This window comes from Balaenoptera ricei, chromosome 5 (assembly GCF_028023285.1).
Source record: "Balaenoptera ricei isolate mBalRic1 chromosome 5, mBalRic1.hap2, whole genome shotgun sequence".
Lineage (NCBI taxonomy): Eukaryota > Metazoa > Chordata > Mammalia > Artiodactyla > Balaenopteridae > Balaenoptera > Balaenoptera ricei.
In genome coordinates this window covers 103866420-103886218 of record NC_082643.1, presented here as the reverse complement: position 1 = coordinate 103886218, position 19799 = coordinate 103866420, and the positions used below count along the sequence as shown (strand labels likewise).

The following is a 19799-nucleotide window of genomic DNA, read 5'->3' as shown; positions in this document are numbered from 1 at the left end:
GATGAAAAAAAGAAAAGATTAGAAAGCAAGTCTGCAAAGACTGATGCCTCAGTTCTCTACTTTGCCCACAGGTGCCCCCCCAAACTTTTACAGGGCACCTATGATGTTTCTAGGATTATACTGAGTTCCTGGGGACACAGAAATAACCCAGTGACCACCCTCAGAGCACCCTGTAAAGTAGAAGATACAGGTGGAAGGAGACCTGCTACCGTGTTCAGTGTGGGCAGGGATTAGGCACAGCTGCATCAGAGCCCAGGGGAGAGAGGTCACACAGGTAGAAGACCAGGGAGGGCCTGGTGCCGTTCTACCAAAAGGTGATCAATGGCCGGGTATAACCCGGGAGGAGGCTTGGGGTCTGCTCAGCAGGCAGTCCCCCAGGGACAATCATCCCAAATGGAGTTTGTAGCAGAATCAGGGCAGGGCAGGGCAGGTTGCGGGGACTCGGCCTGTGCTGGGGTTGGCTGTGGAGGTACAGTCTATGGGGGAGGGTGACACATACGAGGCTGCAGGAGCCAGCAGGGGCCACGACTTGAGATTCGGAAACACAGTGGAGGGAAAAGAGCCATGGCAATGGAACAAAGCAAAAAGTGCTGAGCTTGAATCCCAGCAATACCACTCACAGATTCCAAGATGGGGCAAGTTAATGGAAAATCTTGGAAACTACTGCTCACTTTTGGTCCAAGAGCTTGTTTTTGTCTTTGCTTTGGATATGCATGTTCTTGGTTTAATATGATCATTTAAAGGCAGACATTTAAGTGAGAGCTTAGTACTGACCTTGAAACACCCCGGAGGTGCAGTGAGGACTAAGACATCCCTGCCTGCAAGTCGCTGAGAGGGAAACAGGCATGGACAGAATTAAAGCGTGGTGCCATGGCTGGTTTTGATTTTACATTGTCTGTATTTTTGTTTTTTTTCCTTTTTTGAATTAAATTGCTGCTGTTCCTGTAACAGCACTGAATACAGCCATGGTGGTGCATGGATTTTTCCTCCACCCCCCGCATACACATAGGGCTGTGATTTCTGTTCATCCCTTAAAAATTTTTTAAAAACACTAAGTTAAATATTCCTTTATTCTTAAGTTTCAGGTTTTACAAAATGAATTAGTGTCTCATTTGCCTCTGATTTGAGCTTGAACTTATCTATAATGAATTTACTTTAAACAGGAAACACCTACCTTATTATCTCAGTCATCTTGAAATCTTTAAATGCCATTTAATCTATTGAAAAGACCTTGCACTAGACACAAGCTTCTCTGTGATCTCTTGTTATCTCGTTATATTTTCAGTATCTTCAGATTAAATATAACACTCTACAATAATTTCAATCATCGTCAGCCTGGTCATTTATTCTTTCTGAATGTTGCTGCAGAGTGATTTATGGTTTCTTCTTTTAAAATATTTTCAATTTATTATTACTTAAATAACATATTTGAAACGATCTGGCATCTGAGGGAGACATTCAGGAATCCTAAGATGAATTACAAGAGCTCAGAGGGGGCAGGCTGGTGGTTAACAGTGTGGGTTTGAATCCCATCTCCATCCCTTACTTCCTCTGTGTGACCAAGAGCAAGTTACGTGTTCTCTGTGTGCTTCGTTTTTTTTTTTTTTTTTTTTTTTTACCTGAAATGTAGGGATGGTTACAGTATTAATTTTGTAGGATTGTCATGAGGCTTAAAGGAGATATTTACTACATGAGTGCTAAGAAGAGGGCCTGGCATATAGAAAACCCTCACCAAATGTCATCATCAGCCCTGGCAGGAATTTCCACCGTAGTGGCTGATAAAGGTCTTATTCAGGTAGTCAATATTGCTAACATCGATCATTTCAGGCAGATAAAATGCATCTCCACAAAGTCACCTTTGCTTGAAAGGACCAGTGCACAAGAGTGAGCGTGGTGCTGAGCTGGCGTCAGGAGCTGGGGTCTAGTCCCAAGTTCTGTCCTGACTTCTGTGTGACCTTGGCCCAAGACAAAGAAATACTCTAAGCCTCTTTTACAAAAGGAAACAATGGGCCCACAAATGCTAAGAACATCCGCCCTCTTCTACCTATCTACAATGCAAAGGCTTTAGAGAATTAAGAAACATTCTTGACTATCAAAGCAAGATACTATTATCCCCTAGGGGCAAGACAGGAATAAAGACACAGACCTACTAGAGAATGGACTTGAGGATATGGGGAGGGGGAAGGGTAAGCTGTGACAAAGTGAGAGAGTGGCATGGACATATATACTCTACCAAACGTAAAATAGATAGCTAGTGGGAAGCAGCCGCATAGCACAGGGAGATCAGCTCGGTGCTTTGTGACCACCTAGAGGGGTGGGATAGGGAGGGTGGGAGGGAGGGAGACGCAAGAGGGAAGAGATATGGGAACATATGTATATGTATAACTGATTCACTTTGTTATAAAGCAGAAACTAACACACCATTGTAAAGCAATTATACTTCAATAAAGATGTTAAAAAAAAAGATACTATTATCCAAAATTCCAAACAAAACAATTACTGTTAAAAATAAATCATAAAGTTTTGTCACTTGGCATCAGTCTAAAATTTCATGGGTTAAAGGTAGCAACATGTCTTGAATTTCTACACTGCTAAAGTCCTTTTGATATAAGGGAAAATAATACAGCTTCTAGCAGGAAAGACTGTCCCCTTGGGTAGGGTCTCCCAAACTACCTGCTGCTCTGGTTCTATTCAGATCGTATTCAGCGTTCATTTAACAAATATTAATTGAACGTATCACCTGATTAAGAGGTGGATCAGCTAGATTAGAGAACCATCTCCAAAGGATGCTTAGTCACCACCAGAACAAAACAAGATGAAGAAAAATAGCATTATATAAAAGGCTTCTCAGTGATTAGAAGATATACAATTAAACCAAGCCCTTCAGGCTGGGGTAGGGGCTGAGGGGTTGTGTGTGGTGAGATAAGCCTTCCCCACACCCAACTCCAAAGGGTCAGCTTCAGGACCTTCTAGGCTGGATAGAAGCAGTGGACTCTAGGGCTTTTGCTTGTGTAAGAGAGGGATGTAAGTTTGGGAGTGAGCAAAATTGCTTAAGACAACAGGAAAGGGCTGAGGGCTGCCACAGGGGTCCATTTTCTTGGTTCTGACCACACATAACATTCAGTCTCTCCCTAAATAAATGAAGATGCAACTTTTGAAGAATAGTTGGACGTGTAAAAACCCAATTATCAGCCTGCTCAGCGTAGCCACAATTCAGCCAAGCCCTAAATAGACTTGTTGTGTATCAGGCACTGGGGAATTGGAGATACAGCTTGCATCCTGTTCCTTCCCTCAAATAACTCAGGTACACGCAGGGGTGTAGGGTGTACTGGGAGGCAAATGGAGGGAGAGGAGGCAAAATCTGTGATGACTGCACTAAGGTTAGGGCTGAGAGATGGCTACAGATATGCTGCTTATTAGCAGAAAGATTCATAGATAACAATAATGGGTAGACATACATCACACATCAAATTATTTTGGTCTTATTAATGTGTCAAGAGATGAGAAGAATTGTAACAGAGTTACATTTAGAAATAGTTTGTTTTGTGTTTCAAAATCAAAGATGGAAAGTGGGGTGGGAATGAGTTATCATGTCCCAATAACTGTATTTCTTTCTCCAATTCTTAGTGAACAAGAAGGAAAAAGCAAAGGCATTGGAAGAGGGAGTGAACAAACAGAGGTCTTCATGTGATTTTCTACATTGCTCTTTGTTTTCTGGTGTTGATTAGATTTGACGGAACTTCAGTAGGGCTCATCCATGGGATTCCCCATTCCAGTTCCTTCTGAAAGGAATCTGCTGCATAAAATTGTGTGTGTGGTGGGGGGGGGGGGGGAGAGAGGGAGAGAGAGAGAGAGAGATAGGTCCAATGATGAACTAAGTTTTCAAGACTTTTGCAACTTTCACACCCTCTCAAGGCTATCAATGCACTAACGAAGCTAACACGTGTCTTGAGGTCCTGCCCATGTGATGCTTCCATGACAATGTTTCCAAAGTTGTCAAAGAAAAAATCTGACTGTGTCCCCCTTGATCATTGAGCCACATTGCTTTCCCACTTTGACAACTACCTTCATTCCCCCATCAGCTGGTAGGAACATGCAGGCCTGGCTTTGTACTCCAGATTAGGACCAAACTCAAACTAGCATTGGTGTCCAACATGCCAGGGAAAAGGAGGGGCTTGGCCAAAGCCCAAGGGTTCAAATTAAATGAGGTTTTGAAGATTGTGCTGAAGTTTATGGTTTGGCTTTCCACAAGTCTCCTTCAAATGTTTAGAGTCATAGGGAGAAAGACATTTAGTGTGAGTCACTAAATTAGATTTCAAGAAGATTTCTTCTTACACATATTACTCTCCTTCTTCCCTCAGACACCACACCCAGGAGTCTATGTGATTGGCTCAGGACACAGACACCAGGCCTCCTGAGGGCAGGTCCCTTCCGGGCATTGCCCAGGGATACAGGAAGGAGACAGGTCCCCCCCTCAGCCTCCAGGAGACCACTGTGGAAGGGGAAAGATGGATGTGGAAATATATACTTACAGCCCAATGAGATGGAGGAGACTCTGGGGTAGACACTATTTTAGCAACTTAAAGGAGGCCAGGAAGGGGAAGTTTGTGACATGCTTCGTGAAAAAATACCTAAGAAACATTCAGAGGTCTGATGAGGACAAAAGCCAAGCTCACCGCTTTTAACTGACATCCAGGGTAAAGTATATAAACAGAAAAATAGAGAAATAAATAGAACAGTGTGGGAAGATCAAAGCAAGTGAGTTGATATCTGCCGGGGTTTAAATCCTGGCTTAGTTATTTGATCACGGAAAAGCTACATGCCTCCCTGGGTCTTATTTTTTCCCATCCAAAGATAGGGTATGCTTCCTACCATGTTGAGTAGCTATAAGAATTAAATGAGATATTGCAGAAAAATACCTTAGTCCACCTGACACAGGGTTAGACCCTCAATACATAGGAGTTCAATAAAATTAGTTCAATCAACAGTAGTATGATGAATTAGCTTGAAGAGAAAAATAAAAGGACAATAATAGCAATGAAAATTCAGATTTTTATAACTAGGCTGCTCAATAATTGTTGTAAGTAAAGAAAGGAATTGCAACATTCCAAAAATTGACAAGGAAAAGCATTCTTAGGAAAAAGTGGAAAATTTTGAGTATTGAGAGCTATGCAGAGAGAGATAGATGACAAAGAAAACAGCAGAATGAAAAGCACAGAGTGGCTCAATCTAATGTTTTTAAAGGACAACAATTATGAGCTAATTACCCTTTGCACCATCTTTGCAGAGGACCGTAAAGAACTATTTAAGTAAGAAAAGGCAGCAGGTGAAGGCAATCCTGAACACATGAGATTGTTTAAATCAGCAGGGCCCGGTGGCTTGTGTAATCAGAATCGTCACTAATGGCTCCATGCCAACCCCGAGCCCTTCTGCTGCATCTGCTGGAATTTGTGTGATGGAGGAAGCGTGGCTGGGATCAGAGCAAGGCCAAGGCCGGCTCCACTTTCAAGACTAAACAGTGTAGAGCCTTCCCTGGGACAGGGGCCTCCCAGGCTAGGGGAAGGCTTATGCACACAGGGCTGCTTGCAGTGAGAGGGCTAGGGAAAGGACAGAGCGCCGGGCGGCACTCACTTTACCCAGAGGACATTTTCTGGGGTCACTTTCATTCCTTGGTGGGTCACTAAGGACAGCTGCCTATCTGAGCTCAAAAAATCTGAACTAAAACATCAGGCTTCTCTCAAAGACTGATGTTTCTGTTTATGATAACGGTACTTTCACTTCCCAGCGGCACATTCTGTTGAGCAATCCTGCACTGAGATCAGGGAGCAGGCAGGAGCGGGTGCAGAGCTCTAAGAGCAGTGGTTTATCCTGCTCTCTGGGGGCAGCTGTTTCCTGAGGGATGCGGTGAAGCCCACAGCAATCACAGCAACGTCACGGCGCCAGAAGGAGCCAGGAGAACTGAGAATCGACCCCACATCTCAGTGCCTCCTCCCTCGGCGGCTTGTCCCACTCAGGTTGGTGGCAGGACTCTGCCCACTTGAGGCTCTCAGAGACCTAGAAAGACAGTGCAGGCCATCACGCCAGAGTGGGGAGAAAATGCACAGAGCCTCAGCTGGCCCTTCAAGCTCCAGGAAGTGACACTTCGCTTCCTCTTACTTTCACTGCCCACAACAAGTCACAAGGCCATCTGATCTTCAGATAGCAAAAATGCAACCCTACCCTGTGCATGGGAGAGAGAGAGCCGCAGAGCTGCCACATGCAACTGCCACATGCACGTTATTTATTATGGATGGAGCTGGGGGGTGGTGGTTGGAGAGCATCCAGGACAGACCTAAGGGAAGGACAGAGCCTGGAGCTAATAAAAAAGGGGGAAGGGCTTCCCTGGTGGCACAGTGGTTAAGAATCCGCCTGCCAATGCAGGGGACACGGGTTCGAGCCCCGGTCCGAGAAGATCCCACATGCCATGGAGCAACTAAGCCCGTGCGCCACAACTACTGAGCCTGCACTCCAGAGTCCACGAGCCACAACTACTGAGCCTGCGCTCTAGAGCCCACGAGCCACAACTACTGAGCCCGTGTGCCACAACTACTAAAGCCCACGTGCCTAGAGACCATGCTCTGCAACAAGAGAAGCCACTGCAATGAGAAGCCCGCGCACTGCAACAGAGTAGCCCCCGCTCGCTGCAACTAGAGAAAGCCCGCATGCAGCAACGAAGACCCAACACAGCCAAAAATAAACAAATAAATAAATTTTTAAAAAAGGGGGGAGGCTGTCAGAGGGAACAGCATGGGCAAAGGGTGGAATATCCACGTTCCTGATTTATCTGGGGAAACAATGGGCAGTCCTGTGGTCAGAACACAAGGTGTGTGTCAGATCAGAGGATGGTGAGGGACAAGGCTTGAAAGATTAGAATGTGAATGCCATGCTGCAGGACTTGAATTGCATCATTACTTGTATTATATTTTTAAAAAAACCAAAACAGCAAAAGAAAAGCTAGGTTTTGAGCACCCACTCTGGGCATTAAATGTTCCCTATGCACCACCACATTTAATCCTGACAAATCAGAATTAAAAACAGAATATATTGGGTTCTTAGGTTTTTTTAGTCAACAGTTATTTCTTGGGAACAGATTAAACATTAAGTAAGTGTATGAAAAAATCCATAATTAAAAATCACAGAGTATGTGAGGTTTAGAGAGACGATTACCTTGCCCAAAGGGATGCTGTGATGTAGCAACATGGATGGGCCGAGATCTCATCTATGTTTAAGTGTCCTGCACTCAAACACTAATACGGTAAATCATGGGGCTCCATGGGACATTCTTCCCCAAAGGACAGGGCAGGGACCTGATTATATTTGTGTTTTGCAAAGATTGGTCAGGTCAGGGCTGGAGAAATTAACATAGAGAAATACTGCAGATGCAAACGGTTGTAAAAGTTATGGAGCTGGGGAGGGAAAGAAAAGCATAACCCGGAGAACACAGGATTTGTATTTCAGCTGAAGAAATATGAGATGTTATGAAGCGGAGCAGGATCCATTGCCAATTGCAAGATACAAACATAAATGTAATAGTTGCTCAAAGGCAAGAGGGATCAATTCAGGATGACCATATTCGATTAATTGGCCTCTTCCACAGTTTCAAATGTCTGTGCCTTAGTTTCTCCTTCTGTAATGCTGGCCTGTGGGCAAATTTTTGGCTAATGGGACCTACCGGGGAATCTTCCGCAGGCTTTTGAGAAAGGTTTCCTTCCCCGATTAAAAGAGTTCTCCAACCTTCCTCCCTTCCTATGTTAGAGCAAAGGGATGAGCGAGGCTGCTGGGGGCACCATGGGCTTCTCACCACCTGGAAAGGGATCAAGAAGGCAATACACAGCTAGAGTCTTACCAACGTTCTTGATCTGCTTTTCACACAAAATCAGGCTTACCAGCAAGAAGAGCTAATGATCACTACTAAGTGCTGCATTATACACACTTCCTTGGTACCAGACTCTCAAATCAGTGTTTCACATATGTTATCAAATGTGATTCTAGCAGCAAAAAGTCCATGAAGAAGTATAATTCCATTTAACAAGGCAACCGATGCTGGGAACAACAAAATCATTTTCCCCGATGTCAAACACCTCAGATAATACACTACCTTCTGGAGCAGGGGCAGTTCTTTTTTGTGACCTCCAAAGTGCTCTGGCCCCAAGGATGCTCCCACCTGGCTGAACAACTGAGGAGGGCAGACCTGTCCTCCAAGAAAACGTCAGTTCCTCTGATGTGTGGTGTGGAAAGTGCTTAAAGATCAGAAGGGAGGGAACCATTTCACAGGGAGAAATAGGGGCAGGAGAGATGCCACCCTGAAACTCTCTCTAATAAGAGTCCATGTTTAATGAATGGAAATGTAAAACTAAACCCAAAATAACAGACCCACCCCTCGCAGCAAGAGGAGGACCAAGAGGGGCACAGTGGCTGTTCCCTCCACACAATGTCACTGGGTTCCCTTGGGTTCAGTTGTCATCTAGGACTTTATGCTGTTACAGAGCAGGGGGAAAAGGTTCCAGTTTCTCTATTTCCATCACGTTCCACATTCTTTACAGTTTCACCATTACAGTTCTTGCGTCCGTCCCTCAAGGTCATGGGTATTAAGCTGGGGTCCTGAGAAGCCTTGGGAGAGGGAGAGGGAGTGGTATTTACTTAAATGACTGCATCGGGACGGGATTTAACCAGGGACTTACTTTTACAAGATGTCACTGCACTTCCCTGGGCTTCAAATCCTGTCTTCTTACAATCCTTTTCTGCCCTGCTTCTCTCCCTTCTCTTCTCTTCCCTCCCTCTTCCCCAGGTTCTTGCTCCCTCCCTTTCTCTCTCTGTGCTTTGTGTCTTCCCCTAACAGTAATACCTCTTCTACATTACTGCTTCTAAGCTATTGGCCCAGAAAATGAAATAATAAGATTTGTACGGATTATATAAATTAAGACTAAAGAAACAAAGGGCAAAAGACTCAGAGAGTCTCCCAGGAATATGATGCATGAGATTCAGTCCATGGTCTCTGTGACATGACATTGAGTTTGCAGTCTCAAGGTCTACACTGCTTTCTTTTGTCGTCTTATTAATAACATTTTTTAAAAAGCTGACTATGAGCCAGGCACCATGTAAATGCTTGACACTACTTATTTGGTTTAATGTGCACTAAGCAATCCTCTGTTATAATTTTAATTATGCCCATTTTGAAGATGAGGAGACTGAGGCTTAAGGGAGGGGAAGTAACACCTCCTACTGCATGGCCAAGAAGTAGCAAAGTAGATCTAACCAGATCTCTCTGGCTGATTAAGACTACATCCTCACCACCATGCCGCTTTGCCTTCTTTCTGGTCCATATTCCGTATAAACATAATGCTAGTAAGCAGCTCAGGTTAAATGAGGAGTTAGTAATATCAGATGCAACAGAAACTGATTATTTTGGCATGAGCTGTATCTCACTATAGAAGAAAGCATTAAATCCTGCTTGGGAAAAGTCTACCGGCAGCCAAAGTCTTGTTTATTGAGTTCCCCAGCAGGTTATTACCTGAAATGGAAACACATTTTCACGGCCATCCTCAGAACAACATATTCCAGCAGTCCTGGGGAGATCTCGGACTCAATTCGTAACCTGAGTTCATCTACTTGGGAGGAGCGGGTCTGAAAGGCCCTCTCGCTGTTTTATGAGCTTTGGATTCATTTGATGAGGGAGAAATTGCAGGTGTGAGTTTTCAAAGCACAAAGTATTCCTTCAGTGTACTCAGTGGAACCCTTGTGTGTGCCTCGTAGTTCCAACTCCAGCCCTGCAGTAAATGAGCTCGGAGCAATATTGTTGAATAATGTGCTGTGTTAGCGGACTGAATGCTCCCCTGGTAGCCTCATGGGATTAAAATACCTTCTTCCCAAAGGGTATTGGGAATAATCTGGTGCATGCATGGGAGATATCCGACTAACTTATTAAATGCACTCAGAGATCTGACTTGTCCACAATTCTTCTGCTTCTTTTAGCAAACAGGTAAGCTTGCCTTGGTTTAATCTGTTGCTAAGCTCATCAGAGAAAACAGCCCTTCCTGCTCTCCTTGGACCCCTGGCTAAGTCATTTCACCTCCAAATTACTGTATTCTCCTCTCTGTAACTGCCTCCAGCTCTAGAACGTTCACCAAAGGCATCACCCAGAACTGTCACTGCAAGAATAGAGATGCTTAATAAAATATAGGACTTCCGGTTAAATTTAAATTTCAGAAAAAACAATCAATCATGTCTTAATATTGAGTATCTGGGATATACCTATACTAAAACAGTATATGCTGTTTATCTGAAATTAAAATTTAACTGGGTGTCCTGTATTTTTATTTGTTAAATCAGGCAACTCTGCATAAGAAGAATATAAGTTTTCTTGAGCACTACGCTAGGCATTTGATATGGGCAATCTCTTTCAATCCTCATTAGAATGTTGAAAAATCTGAGACCCAGAAAAACTGTCTATTTCTCAGGGTGATACAATCAGTAAGGAGGGGATCAGAAATGCCAACAGACATGACTTCAAACGCGATGCTGTTTCCACCTCAAGAATAACTCCGAAATCTAATCCCAGAAGCCTGTAATTGACACCTTTTCTGTCCTTCCTATCCGGGACACTGCGGAAAAATCTGGTTGAAGACGTAATTTACATCAAGTGCAAGTGAGTTTTCCAGAGACAGTGCCAGCCTGCTTTCACTCCATGCCACTTGAGTATGTATTTTTCCGAGCACAGCTAGAAGAGCATGCCTTTTCATTTCAGCTGCGTCTGCAATCACCTTTCTCCCACTGTATTTTAACTGCTGATGCAGGACTCTGATTTACTCTCCTAAACTAAAGAGTGAAGACATTTACATAAAGCAACCCTATTGCAGGGTGTACCTAATCTGCAGAATTCTAGGGGAAATTCAACAAGACACAAAACGCATCTCAGAAAGTGCTGAAATGGAAGTTCTTAACGAATCAAAGGAGACGTGAATGTTTGAAATCTAAATATATTTCTCCGCTTATAGAAAACTCAGTCCTCCAGGGGTTTAACCAATCTCCACCTTGAGCGATCTGCTCACTGCAGGCGGAGAAGCACAGCCCTGGATCCAGGGTCTGCTGCCTTCGTTCTGAGGATCTAAGGAAAGTCGCTTCACTTCTGGACCTTGGTTTCCTTAAATACGAAATGAAGATGCTAAGAGCTCCCTGTCTCCCTTGAAGGACTGGGTACAGAAGAAAAAGGAGACAGTGGGTATTAACGTACTAGATGGAAGTAAACAGTTATCGTTTTCACTCTTTTTTTTTCCATTTTTTTCCCGTCCTTTTTAATCATTTTCATTCTTTTCATGCCAGAGTGCTTTGGAGCTGCCAGGATCTAATCAGGGAAGGGTTTGTGTTTAGCATATCAGCTCTTCACCTGGGCTGACCACACTGGGAATCCCTAAAACCGACAAATGAGATCGCACCTAGGGCTTGGGGCCATATTTTGATTATCTTGTATCATCATCGTTCTTTGGCTTTTCTCTGCAAGCCTCTCTCTTTCCCCCATGAAGCCTTTCCTAATTCCCCCAGGCAGAAATGTTGCCTCTTGTTTCTTTTCTGAGCAACTACTTGGAACCAGACACACTGTTCTGGAAGCTGGTGGGAGAAACAAGCCTGTACCTCCAGATGCCTGCTCACACAGGGTGCATATTCTGATGGGGGCGTGAGAGATAGTGAGCAAGTGAACCAATGAAGTAATGAGAGGACTCCAGATAAACATTATGGCTACAAAACCATGCTGTGGGAGAGGGTACTGCAATGAAAGAAATAAATAGGTTGATTGTAAAGGTGTTCTCAAGGTACAGGCTTACCTGATGACACAGGCAAAGGCTCAAACAGGATGCATTTCTCAGCTCATATGTGAAAAAAAAAAAAAATGCTAATTTATCTGACTGCCATACTAAACTGTAAGTTCCTCAAGAACAAGAACTATTTTTTAAATTTTCTGCACAACTGCCCTGGCAACAACAGTCACTATTAATGGCTGGGCCGACTGGGGAGAGGGTGTACTAGAGTTTCAAAAATCTTAGAACAGATTTTTTAAATACTTTGTTTTCTTGACACAAAATGAAATTTGGTAATAACACAAAATGTCATGGCCAGGTAAAAAAAGCTTTAAAAAAATCTTTACTGATGATGGGGTCCAGGATTCAAATAGGTTGAGAAGCACAGACCTAAACTGTTCCTGACACATATCAGATGCTCCATTAAAAAGATGCTGAATGCCAGCATTCTGAATGTCAAAACTCAATAGTTATGACACCCTTTCCACCCTCCTTGCTCACTTTAGCCATCTACTCTTTTGCTATCATTTATTCATGTCTTCCATTCTGGTCTACAATTTCCTTGAGGACCGTCCCTTGTTTGGTTTTGTCTGTTAGTGGATTGTAGCACCTAATCCAGTGCCCGGCACCTGCTGGACACTCAATGAATGGGCTCAATAGTTGATTTCATTAAAATTAAGATAACAGTCTGTTATTAGGGGTTTACCCACAGTAGCAACTCCCAGAATATAATCCAGGGTCCAAATTCCCACACCCCAAAATCTTTTTTTTCCGACAGTGAAACTTGACTTTGGTTATGCTGAGTCAGAGACTGAACTTGGAGATTCCTGCCCCCGCTGCCGAAGGTTTTACCCCAGCACCCTTACACTTCCTCTGATTTAGTTTTATTCTTAGCACATCTCGATCTAATCTAGGATTGTCCTTACCCATCTTGCTTTTACCTGTCTCTTCCACTAGAAGACAAGCAGAAGGGCAAGGCTTTCCCTCTGTTTTATTCCCTACTGTGTCACCAGTGAGAAGAACAACTCTTGGTACATGATTGGAACTCAATAAACATATGTTAAAGGGATAAATGCAATTGGTGTAACTGCTTACAGGACAAGGAAAAGGAATACCGCAAACACAAATTCTGTAGACATGAAATTTAACTCACTGGAGCACTGTCTACACTACACTCCCAGCGTACCCTTGCCTCAATACTCCCAAGAACTGATTTTACTTAGCCTCATATTCCAACCAATTTCTTTTCTATCCCTGGAACCCAGAGGCCATAAATTGGAGGCCTGTGGGATACAGATGAGGAGACCTACCCATAGGATTGTTTTGAATTAGCAGCTGGTACTTAAAAGTCAGTAGATTCTACATAAAATTGTGAACTTGCAGCCTATCTTGGAAAAAAAAAAATCAGATGTGGCAAGACAGGGCCTGAGGTCCCAACTTGTGTGCTGGGTGAGAGCTGCAGCCCCCCACCCCCCTTACCCTGATTGTTCCCAGGCCTGTTTTGCTCAGGCTGTTCCTTGCCTGGCTGCTGAAGGCATTTGAGTGAGCGACCCCTGCTGGAAAGTTACCAAAAAGCATGTAACATGGAAAAAAAAAAAAGAAAGAAAAGAAAAGATGCCCACTGGGATCTATTTCAGTTATGTTTACGCTATTTCTTGGAAGAATAATGTATTCATTTTTCCAGAACTCTGGTGGTATCACATAACAACTGACAAACTATGGCCCAGTAAATATTATTCTAACGGCCTGAAAAAGCTATGAGCTTAATTCCCTGTGGGTAGAGGAAGCTGAGAATGCTTCATGCCAGAGGCAGGCCTGAAGACAAACTGTGAACGGCTGAGCATCAGCTGGTTACAATTCTGGCTAAATCAAACAGAGAAAGAATTTACTTGAAGACTATGAGTTACCTCTAGGAATTAATGAGAAGCTGAAAAGCCAGGCTTGGAAATGAAAAGGAATGGAGGGAACCTGGCACCAGGGAGCGTCAAGATAATGCCATAGGAATGGCATCCCTGGGACATCCTGTGACATTGAGGCTGCCGCTGACACCATTTGATTCATGACCCACGGTCATAAATAAACGCTCAATTGTCCTTTTGTCCTTTAGTTAGTCCCTCGAGATTCCAAGTCTCAGGTGGGATCATCCAGCTGAGCCCCAGTTCAAGGCACAGAGATGTGGACACAGAGGAAGAGCCCCTCCCCCCCCATGGAAAAGTCCCTCCATGAGGGGAGGGTGGTACCCCCTGAATAAGAAGGGTGTTTGGTTGCTGGGAAGCTTCCAAAATGCAGAAGTCCACTATGGATTAGGAGGAGATTTTAAGTGATGATGGGAGAAAGAGGGCAACACAGGCAGTACAGCGGAATGGAATGAGAACAGACAGACCTGAACTCCAATCTGGAATCCTTTGTACCCTCAGAAAATTAATTAACTTCTCTAATCAGCAGATTCCAAATCTTTAAAACAGAAATGATGCCATCTGCCTATGTACAGCACAGGGTTGCTGTGAAGATTCAGTTCAATCGTTCATTCACTCACTTCGAAAATAGTTATCGAGCATGTATTAGCCACTTAGCTAGGTCCTGGGGACAAATTTTGAACACCAAAATGCAATAGAGAGACACTTTATGCTGATGACAGAGGTAGACAAGGGAAACCCAGGTCATCTCCTGAAACTGATCATGTATCACTTTTCCCCAACTGATACACTCATCTGCAAGTTCCTCCTTTTTTGGTTAATCAATATCAGGGCCCTTCCTGAAACATATATTTCCTGAAGACATAGGAAATGCATTAAGCTAAAAAAAAAAAAAAAAAAAAAACTCAAAAATTTAACTCTGGTTCTACAAACAAGAAACTAATTGTTCTCAAAAGCCAGGAGCCCTGATGCTGGTGAATTTCAGGTGGCTTAATCACAAGGAGATAGTGGTCCATTATATGAAATCCTCTCCCTCATTTAATGTTTAGCATATGTAATTCACACAGACATTCACAAACTATAATTAAATTTAGCATTAAAATAGACCAAATGAAATTGGCAGGAAAAGCAAATTAAGTAACCTTGTGCATTTTTCACCAGTGTCTGAGAACTGCCCGAATGCTCTTCACATACATTTCTCTCTTTCTCATAATCTTTCAGTCTCTATTTTGCAGAGGAAAAATCTGAGGCTCAGAGAGTAAAAAATAATTTGCTTAGGGTCCTGGGGCAAGAAGCTGGCTCCAAATTCAGCTAGCACTCTTGCCATTCCCCACTGGAAAACGTGGGCCTTGCTAAGAAGCACTGGGTCGTTAGTGAGGTTGAAGGAAGATACTTACATCAAAGTGATGGGGAAAAACCCAGATCTTTTCCAACACCAGCTGGAAAGTTACTGCATTTCCCACAGAGCAGCTAGAAGGTTGCTACTCTCCAAAGTTGCTACAGGCCTTTACTCCTCCAAGACTGTCTCTCACACAAGGACCCTGGCTTAGAAGCGTGCCCTGGAACCTGGATTCTCAGCTGTGACCCTGAAAACAGGCTCAGTTCCATCAGGACATCATTACCTTTTACTGTCCCTCTCTCCAAACTGGCCTCAATAGAGAGAACATGACTCTGTACTCCCTGTGGGTATGGGCCACCCTGGGTAGATGCCCTGTTCTGGGAAAGGCACTGTTTACCCATCAAGCAATTTTACATCAGCCAGTCCACATCCCTAGCCCCTTTCTATTCGCCATCAAATTTTAGTTCAAGATAAGAAAAGCTTCCACTTTGTGTTTCCCTTCAAGGAGCACTCCAGACTTTTCCAGTAAGAGGATTTCTTCTTTTCACAACAAAAGTGCATCCCCAATTATATTGTGGAGTACAAGGGTTCCTGAACATCTGCAAAGTGGAGGACTTGAAATTTCACACAAAGCACACCACAACACAGCTAAGAACCATGGACTTTTCCTGATGCCCTTTGCAAGTTCAAGGTAGCACTTTCTCACCAGTTTCCCGAGCAAAGAATTTCCCATCTTAAAGCTACGGTGCCCTGAACAGCCCGCAGCTTCAGCCTGGATCTCTAGCCCGGAAACACCGCTCAATATGCCTCCGTAAGGGATCCTCACTGGATGTTACCTCCGTAATTAACTGCTTCGACTTAAGAGTGCTTAGTCACGAAGTTGCTGATCCCAGTCAAACTCGGCTGAAAGAGTTAGAAAGGACCCGCTGAAGCCCTGAAAAGCTCCTTGAGAAGCTGATCTTTCTCTGCCTAGCGCTGGAGAAACCTTATGTAACACAATGGTCCATTTCAATGTTACTTCTACAATCCTATGGGAGGGGAAAAAAAAAATCTAAGCACTGGAAACACAAAGAGTAACGTGGGGATTTGTAGCAGAAGCGTCCATCTCCTGGAATTTCACTGGGTCACGCTTATTCGAATCGCACCCAATCGTTACTGAGAAAGCGGAAGGCAACAATAATTCCGAACGCCAAAGAATGGGCTTCAGAAATGCAGGGAGGCAGAAGTTGGGTTATCTCCCCCTCCTTTTTCTTTTAACATGAAATTCCTGAAATTAACACTTGAGTGGAACTTGGTAATTACATTTCAACAAAATAAGGTAAGATTTTGCAGCAAGGCGAGAACGCCCGTGTAGGACCCAAAGGATCCTGCATGTAAAAGGGCTGTGGCCACTAAAGTCGGTCAAGCACCTGCGCCCGGGCCCTAAGGAACTCTCCGGGGATCGGCTCCCGCAGCGAGCGGCGGGCGGAGCAGCCGAGCCGGTGGTGCCGGGGCTTCGAGAGCTCAGGCTGCAGAAGGAGGAGTGGGGCGCACTCCATCCTCATTCATCCCTTGGCTGCTCCGCGCGGCTGCTCCCTGCTAGCAGGGGACCGCTTCGGGGAGCGCAGCGAGAAGACAGTAGATTCGGAGTCGCCTCCCCAGAACCCCCCCAAAAGCATCTCTGTACAAGTAGTGGATAAAAATAGCCGGTGGACAACGCTGGGGGGAGGAGCGAGACTCGCGCAAGACAAGGAACGGATACAACTGGTCCTGCAAAGTGGAGGGCGGAGGAAGAGGGATGCAATCCCCTCCCGAGAGAGGGGCCTGGGAGTGCGAGGAAGCGTGGACTCCCGCCCGGCGGAGGGGATGAGATGGAAGACTCACAGAGCCGGCAAACGTCCGCGGAGCAGAGCACACCTCACACCCCGCGCGCTGCATCCCAGCTCTTGCCCCCGCTCGCTTCTCCATCCCATTTTTTTTTTTTTTTTGCCGGCTCAGGAAGCGGCCCTCCGGCTCCCGGCACAGAAGGGGGAGCAGCGCGCGGTCGGCCGCCTGGCTCGGAGGGCGCACCTGGAGACACCAGGCTCCGCGAGTGTGCCCCTGGTTCTGAGCCGGGTTCTACGCGTTCCCACCGCGGGTTGGCGCCCCTCCTCCCCTCACCTTCATCTGCCGTCACCACCCAAGGTGCTCGAAATAGAAACAGATGCAGGGAAAAAAAAAAAAAAAAAGAGTAGAAAGTAACACGAAAAATCAGAACCGTGCATAATCGGCATTAGGGGAAAAGGGCACGTAACTGTCGGTCGCCTCGACCTCTCTGCTCCCGGTCATCCCCGCCCCTCGCGAAACGCCCCATCTCCGCTCCGCTCCAAAAGCACACCAGACCAAGGTTTCCCCACCCTGGACGCTCCCTCAACAGACTGACTTTTTGCTGACTGTATCCGCGCCCCAACTTCTCAGCCAGAGTGGTACCCGGGCTCCGCTGCGATTTGCGCTCCTGCTACCCCTCACGGTCGGTCCTAGAGAGAAGCCTCGGGCAGGAGCCAACCTCCTGACTCTGCTAGGGAGTAAGGGGGAAAAAAGAATCCAATCCACCAAATCAGAAACCCGGATACCTGCCTGTAAAAACCAGTCCCTGAAGACTTGCACAGTTGAGGGACCAAGTCAGGAGGTTAGGAGGATGGGAAAACCTCTGGCCTCTCCTTCCTTTTCCCCCCAATGTACACTCCACTTGCTCCAGCCTCAACTCACCTTGGGCTCTGCTCTTGCCCTAAGTCCGGGCTGCCAGGTCAGGGCACCTCGACGGCCCCTGCTCTCGCCACTCCCCAGACTGACGGCCCTCGCCTCGCGCGCTCCTCACTCACCTGAGCCGCGCCACCTTCCAGCCGGTCTGGCGCCCGAAGTCGGCTCTCGGGCTTGGCCATGGGCAGCGCCGTGGAGCACCGGCGGCCGGCGGAGCGAGCCTCGGGACGACCTGGGCAGGCGGGTGAGGCACGGGCGCAGGCACCCACTGAGACCCGGCAGTGGCGGAGGTTCGTGGCTGCCCGCGAGCCGGGGACTTTGCAGGCGCGAGGCTAGGCTATCAGACCCGAGGAGGGGAGGAGCAGGAGGAGGAGCCGGAGAGGGAGGAGGGGACGGAGGAGGCCGGGTGCTGAGGGAGAGCGCGTCGGGCAGAGGAGGATCGCGAGCGCCCACTACTGCCTGGCCCGCTCGGGTGCTGCCCCGAGTCGGGTCCGCTCGGTGACCGGCTAGCTACTTAGCGCTCGGGGCGGCGGGGCTGGGCTGAGGACTCCCGCCGATAGGTATTGAAAGAGTCAGTCCCGCCCACCTGACACGGCAGTTCCTCGGGTTTTAGTCCCGGGAGGCTGGGGGAGTGGGGATGGGGGCTTGGGGAGGGGACCAGCGCTACCGGGAGGGTGGGGCCTGTTGTGGGTTGGGTGACTCTGCCGTCGCTGCAGACCTGGCAAGTCCTGTCTACTCCGTCACTCTTGCTAGGGAAAGGTAGGTCCGAACCCCGAGCCCGCATCTTCCTCCACTTTCCAGCCTTGCAAGGTCCCCGGCACCTGCGCTCCTCCCACGTGCGTCAGCACCGCCGGTTTCCTTCCCGGCAGGTGCCCACTTTAGGCGTCGGCGCTCCCTGCTCCGCCCAGGAAGCAGTGGGAGCCATCATCACACACCGCAGCCCAAGCGGGACGCCAGTGGCGGGGCACCCCGGGCCGGGATCAGCGCGAGGAGCCGGCTCCCGAGCGCTCCGTGTCGCCATTGAACACGCCCTCCAGCTTCGGTTTCGCGTCCGCGAGCGGGTGCCGGTTCACCCGGGGAGCGCAGAGCGTTTAGCTCTGCCTTTGCTAGTGCACCAGGATTGCAAATGTCAGCTCTGAAATTAAGCAGGTCTCCCTGCCCCCTACCCCGCGTTCCTGTAGCTGGGAAGTTTTGTGTGAGAACTAGACCGGCCTTCAGTTCAATTTCAGATTTAAGATTTCCAGGGGCCTGGAGTTGGAATCTCCTTGGGGAAGCTGGGCTTCCTGCCTAGCCGAGCCAAAGCAAGTCGCCCTCAAAGGCAGATCGGCAAACACGTAAAAAGAAAAAAAAAGAAAAAAGCAAAGAAAGAAAAATGCCAGATGAGCGTCAAAGTAATTGATTTTAGATGAAATTTCAGCAGCTCTTCCATATCTTAAATATTGGAAGATAAATACTTGGAAGAATTCGAATTTGTCCTTTAAGTTTAAAAAAATCTTTCATTAACTTTGCTTAGATTAAAAATACTCTCCCATCTAAGTAATGAATGCTGTAGGAAATTGACCCCTTTCTCACGTACTGTTACCCAGTGCCCTTTCACAATAGAAAACAACATAACGACCAACATTATCTGGCTGTCTAATAAAGCTCGTAGCATCTGGGAGGCCAAGGCCAAGTCTTATTTTGGAAAATAAGCTTTTAGGGGTTTTAATGACCCTGGTTACTTCTTTGAGCCAGACTAATTTTGACATGCCTATTTTAGGTTGAAAAAAAAGAGGAAAAAGAAAAAGAAAAAAATATATATATATATATATTTATGTTTTAAAAAGTCACTTTAATCAGACTTATGGTTAGGGGCTGGGATTGGAGGAAGGTGGTCAAAAAGTACACACTTCCAGTTATAAGATAAATAAGTACCAGAGGTATAATGTACAACGTGATGACTATAGTTAACACTGCTGTATGGCATATAGGAAAGTTGCGAATAGAGTAAATCCT

At 46.1% G+C, this 19799-nt stretch overlaps 1 protein-coding gene across 1 annotated transcript in view; it reads right to left on the bottom strand.

The window, feature by feature from the left end:
• The window catches only part of HS3ST1 (heparan sulfate-glucosamine 3-sulfotransferase 1), a 30140-nt gene extending 11541 nt beyond the window's left edge, over positions 1–18599 (bottom strand). The window contains exon 1 of the mRNA XM_059924178.1: positions 17927–18599. The gene's annotated coding sequence lies outside the window, so the exon portion shown is untranslated. The remainder of the gene's footprint in view (positions 1–17926) is intronic.
• Between the last annotated feature and the right edge of the window lie 1200 nt (positions 18600–19799).